Here is a 6,240-nt window from a genome sequence, read left to right as displayed (position 1 = left end):
AGAGAGGGGCAGCTCCAGTAAGGGGTTGGCCGTGAAACCAGGATGTAAGGGACAACGGCGCCTGGTTCGTTACCAGCCACTCGCCTCTGACACCTGGCATGCTTCAGAGAGTGCGTCTCTGATCACTGTATACGAAGCAAGTCATGTTTAACGATAACAAAAACAAAATTCGGGCTTTTACGCACAAAGCGCCCCGTGATCCTTTCAGCCCCCTGGTCTATCTTACGGGAGGGCATCACAGAGCATATTTTTGGGAGGCAAGAGGAACCCTACTTTTAGGTCCACAGCCAACACTGCAAGTTCACAGTGCAGGTCCTTTGTGGTTGTGGTTCATCTGTCCTTTAGTCCCTCGGTTATATCGTTGTCCTCCACAGTTGTAACCTACTCTGTGCGGACTCGGTGCACAGTGCCGCCAGTCCTTATGAGAATAAGATACGCTTCCCCGTTTGCAAGTGCACTGACTCGCCTTCTGCACCACACCAGAAACCTCTGAAAAACAAGTGCAGCAGGGAGACTCATGGGCATACTTCCTTTTACTGTACTGCACTCTGCAGATGCTTCGTTTTATACAAATGGAAGGTCTGCGGCGACACTGCTGTCGAGCCAGTCTATCGGCGCCCTTATCCCAACAGCATTTGCTCACTTCGTGTCTGTGTCTTTGGCAACGCTCACGGTATTTCAAACCCTCCAAAAAAGATTATGGCTTACTGAAGGGTCAGAGGATGGCTAGATTTTTTTAGCAATAAAGTATTTTTCAATTAAGGTATATACACTGCTTTTTTTTGGGACATAATGTTATCGCACACTTAGTAGACTATAGTATCGTCACTTTTATGTGCACTGGGACACCAAAAATTCATGTCTTGCTTTATTGCGATACTCATTCTGGTGGTCTGGAGCTGAACCCCCAGTGTCTCTGAGGTATGCTGCATCTGACTGGACACGAATCTACTTCACTTGTTACGCATCCATAACTATCTTTTTTAACACTGCACCTCAGCAGTTATGCTGGGGGTTCAGGACTTATAAATGATATAGTACAACTTCCCAAGTGAGAACGTACAAACAAAACATGAGTATTTAATGCAAAATACTCCATGTCAAAACCAAACTATAAATAGACTGTAAACTAAGGGCAGAGTTGTCTTCTCCCAGAATATCGTTTCCTCCCATCCCATTGTATGTTTAACTTTTAGAAAATTTTGTCTAAAAGATTTTAATGACGTGATACTGTCGTAAAAGGTGGATACTAAACTGTTTTACAGAATCTGCAAATTATTTGGATCGTAGGACATGAAATCACTGGAATACTGTGGTAACTTCGCTGCACATTAGATCACCTGGGAAGATTTTAAAATCCTGTTGCACAGGTCACATCCCATACCAGTTAAATTACAACGTGTGGGGCTTCCCTGGTGGCACAGTGGTTAAGAATCCGCCTGCCAATGCCGGGGACACGGGTTCGAACCCCGGTCCGGGAAGATCCCACATGCCACGGAGCAGCTAAGCCTGTGCACCACAACTACTGAGCCTGCGCTCTAGAGCCCGTGCGCCACAACTACGGAGCCTGCGTGCTATAACTACTGAAGCCTGCGCGCCTAGAGCCCGTGCTCCGCAACGAGAAGCCACCGCAATGAGAAGCCCGCGCACTGCAACGAAGAGTAGCCCCCACTCGCTGTAACTAGAGAAAAGCCCGCGCACAGCAACCAAGACCCAACGCAGCCAAAAATAAATAATTAATTAAAAAGAAAATTACAGTGTGTGGGAATGGGAGCCGGGCATCAGTATTTTAAAAAATATCTCAGTGTGATTTCACCACGCAGCCAGGTTTGGGAACCACTGCCATCCAGATGCAGTAAGGAAAGTTTTACACTTAGAGATCTGTCTTAATCTAAGCTTTTCTAAAATGTTCAATAGAAAAAAGGTAGTTTGAGCTACACCTATTAACTATTACACATGGCTTTTAAAAAACCTACATACTGGACTTCCCTGGTGGCGCAGTGGTTGAGAGTCCGCCTGCCGATGCAGGGGACATGGGTTCGTGCCCCGGTCCGGGAAGATCCCACATGCCGCGGAGCGGCTGGGCCCGTGAGCCATGGCCGCTGAGCCTGCGTGTCCGGAGCTTGTGCTCCGCAACGGGAGAGGCCACAACAGTGAGAGGCCCGCGTACCGCAAAAAAAAAAAAAAACAAAAAAGAAAAACCTACATACTGTATATTTCATTGATTCTAAAGCCTTTTTCTCATATTTAATATCTCTTTAATTAGGATGAATCTTTTAAAGTCTTATGAAACAGTACACTGTGTTAATGTGCCTTGTCCCTTAAAATTTCGGGAAGCTATATATTAATGCCACCAATGCTACCATCGTTCAAAAAATATTTTTGAATTGCTTCTTGGAGCAGAACCTAAAATTTTAAAACATGTTTAATAGAGACAGGTTTCCTGCCGAGGAAGATTTTAGTTTTAGAAATAGCCAAGTCACTCGAGGTTAAGAAACTGACACGAATTAAGCTAGGTACTGTCCTACCTGTTTCAAAACGAAACGTGGCTCTGACGTTCACACTTTTTTTTTTCTTGAAACCTTCCTAAAACCGGATAGGGAAGCTGTTCCCCGAAGGTTCAAAAACATTTTTGACCAGTGGCAGCAGTCACTCAAATTGTTTTGAAGTGCAAACCAGTTTTAAGAGATTTCCTGGTCTATCCCCTGTATTATAAATAAACGAAGGTTCAGAAAAACTTAACTCGTCAGTTTCAGTTCAGCTTGTCAGTGGCAGACCTAGATTCAGAACTTCTTCTCTGGCCTCAACCTCCTTTCCCTCCCAACCAAAAACGGGCAGGGGGGCTTCCCTGGTGGCACAGTGGTTAAGAATCCGCCTGCCAACGCAGGGGACACGGGTTCGAGCCCTCGTCCGGGAAGATCCCACATGCCGCGAAGCAACGAAGACCGGGCACCACAACTACTGAGCCTGCGCTCTAGAGCCCGCGAGCCCCAACTACTGAGCCCACGTGCCACAACTACTGAAGCCCAAGCGCCTAGAGCCCGTGCTCCGCAACAAGAGAAGCCACCGCAATGAGAAGCCCGCGCACCGCAACGAAGAGTAGCCCCTGCTTGCTGCAACCAGAGAAAGCCCGCACACAGCAACGAAGACCCAATGCAGCCAAAAATAAACAACAAAAAAAGGCAGGGCTTGGGGTAGAACAAGGTTAGTGCCTGAATAAGTCTATCCCACCATGCAATGATCTTACTTTCTCACAAAGTAAACTGTGAAATGTTGCAGAATTTTGCTGGGTGTTCCCTTCAGGTTTACCAATGGAAGGCAGATGTCGCGGTATCCCATGTCCAGCTTCCCATCGTATCTCCTGACTGGTGTTTCCTCCCTATGATTCAGAACTCTGTAATCATATTTCAGTACATACGCAAGTGGTCTACATCTAGAAGCCTGAATCTGTTCAGTGTGGCAATTTAACTCATACTCAAAAGAATTTCAGATAGTTTACGTATTGTAAGAATAAATGAAAGTTAACAAAAACAAGCAGGTACGAGACAACGATGCAAGGGAAAAAAAGGCAGGATGGCAAAAGAGAATAGAATACATGCTATAGAATGTTACACAGCAATTAAAATGCAGCTATAAGGTTTGGTTTTGAATGTCTCGGCAGCCAAAGCAAAAAAGAATTCAACGTACCGAGATTCATGTCTCAGTTTACCAGCTGCTTAGAAGCAGCAAAGCTTTCCCTAACATTCTGTCAAGAGGAATGGGTCTGTCTACATGCCTAATAAATGTTTTCTTAGAAGTGAGCTTTCCACAGAAATCTGGGGAGCTAGGGCCCCAAAGGCAGGCAGATATTTCTATTTTACAAATCAAAGTAGGGTTGAAATCCTCTCCTGAAATTAAAGAACCGAATCACCAACCCACAGCCTCACAACTTCCTGGAGGAAGAGTTAGGGGGAAAAAATCCTGCCATTCTATCAGCCCCTCACCTATTTGGGGATTAATTTTTTTTAAATTCTTATTTATTTATTTCTGGCTGCGTTGGGTCTTCGTTGCTGCGCGTGGGCTTTCTCTAGTCGCGGCGAGCGGGGGCTACTCTTCATTGTGGTGCGCGGGCTTCTCATTGCGGTGGCTTCTCCTGTTGCGGAGCTCGGGCTCTAGGCGTGCGGGCTCAGTAGTTGTGGCTCGCGGGCTCTACAGCACAGGCTCAGTAGTTGCGGCGCATGGGCTTCGTTGCTCCGCCGCATGTGGGATCTTCCTGGACCAGGGATCGAACCCGTGTCACCTGCGTTGGCAGGCGGACTCTTAACCACTGTGCCACCAGGGAAGTCCCTTAATTTTCTATTAACACTACTAGTTCTGCCCTTTAAATTGAAGGATTATTCCCCTTGGAATGATCTGAAGAGTGGCTTGTTAGGACATCCAGAACAGTGCCCTTCCTTTTCTTGCTCTGAATCTTAAGCACTGTTTACTCAACGACTTACATATATATTATATTACAATTTACAATATCGTTTTACAAACACCTCACAAATCTATGAGATTGACAGGGCAGGTATGATGCTGTACTCCCTGGATGAGAAAACTGAGGCCCTAGAGATAGAACCACAGTGGTCACAGCTAAGTCTTTTTACTTAACAGCCCATGCCCTTGTACACGATTTGCTTTTGTAAGCCCAGCTCCAGACCGCTGCCATTCCGGTATCCATCCACTCTAGATAAAGGCCTGCCTGTGCCGTAGTTTTCTACCTGTCATTTTAGAAAGTTCATCGGAGCTCCTTATGCAAGCACGTTCATTTTTTTGGATGCCTTTCCTTTTTTAAAATTGAAATCAATTATGATTATGAGCATGTGTTTTTCTCTCTTTATAGAATTTAAATCTTGGAAATCTCTCAAGTCTAAGACACATCGTGTAATCAGAGGCAACATTCCCTTCATTATAAAATTTTGCATGTTTTAAAAGAATGATTCGGGCTTCCCTGGTGGCGCAGTGGTTGAGAGTCCGCCTGCCGATGCAGAGGACACGGGTTCGTGCCCCGGTCCGGGAAGATCCCACATGCCGCGGAGCGGCTGGGCCCGTGAGCCATGGCCGCTGAGCCTGCGCGTCCCGGAGCCTGTGCTCCGCAACGGGAGAGGCCACAACAGTGAGAGGCCCGCGTACCACCACCACCACCACCACAACAAAAAGAATGATTCAAATACAGAATATTTGCATCAGTTTCCTCCTTTAGTTTGAAACACTACTACAGCTCTTACTGCTTCCTTTAAAAAAAAAGCCACCATCAAACTATGCAAACGGTATCAGATGTTCTAATTTTGGCAGTACTGCTTTACTATTATATCAGAGTAACTGAAATCCGCTCTACAGCCACTATTCAGCCTCTGTATCTTGCTTCTAACTCTATACTGTGTGTGTACTATAAAAGTATGACTTATGGGGGCTTCCCTGGTGGCGCAGTGGTTGAGAGTCTGCCTGCCAATGCAGGGGACACGGGTTCGTGCCCTGGTCTGGGAGGATCCCACATGCCACGGAGCAACTAGGCCCGTGAGCCACAACTACTGAGCCTGCGCGACTGGAGCCTGTGCTCCGCAACAAGAGAGGCCGCAACAGTGAGAGGCCTGCGCACCGTGATGAAGAGTGGCCCCCGCTCGCCGCAACTAGAGAAAGCCCGTGCACAGAAACGAAGACCCAACACAGCCAAAAAATAAATATAAATAAATAAGTAAATAAATATTTAAAAAAAAAGTATGACTTATGTGTTTGACCATTTTGCATTCAACAAATCTCTTCCACCCCCAGAATATTACTTTTCTCCCATCTGTACTCACTCAAGGCCAAGGGCACATGGTGGTGGGGAAGGAAGTGAGCCCTTTGGGGTCATGACAGACCTGAGGGTGAATCCTGAGACTTTGGTCAAATTATTTGGACCTTTTAAGCCCCATTTTAAATTAAGAGTAGTTTTAAGATCATATGTAAAGCTCTCAGAACCAAAGATAAGGAACTCAAATGTTATACAGATATATGCCACTATGCTTTACTTAAGTAAATGAGGCGGCCATTCCTACTACCTCGTAGAATGGAGTCTACTGAAATATGGCATGGAGGAAGAAGAACAAAAATCCACTCTCACTCTGTCATCAAGAATCTGCACAATTTCTAAGACTCTAATTACAACCACAATCAAAATATTATGGGATATAAAAGGAAAAGCTGGATCAAAAGGTACATAGGGATGGAGTAAGAGAA

Source organism: Grampus griseus (assembly GCF_964374135.1).
Source record: "Grampus griseus genome assembly, chromosome: 4".
NCBI lineage: Eukaryota > Metazoa > Chordata > Mammalia > Artiodactyla > Delphinidae > Grampus > Grampus griseus.
This window is presented reverse-complemented; position numbering follows the sequence as displayed.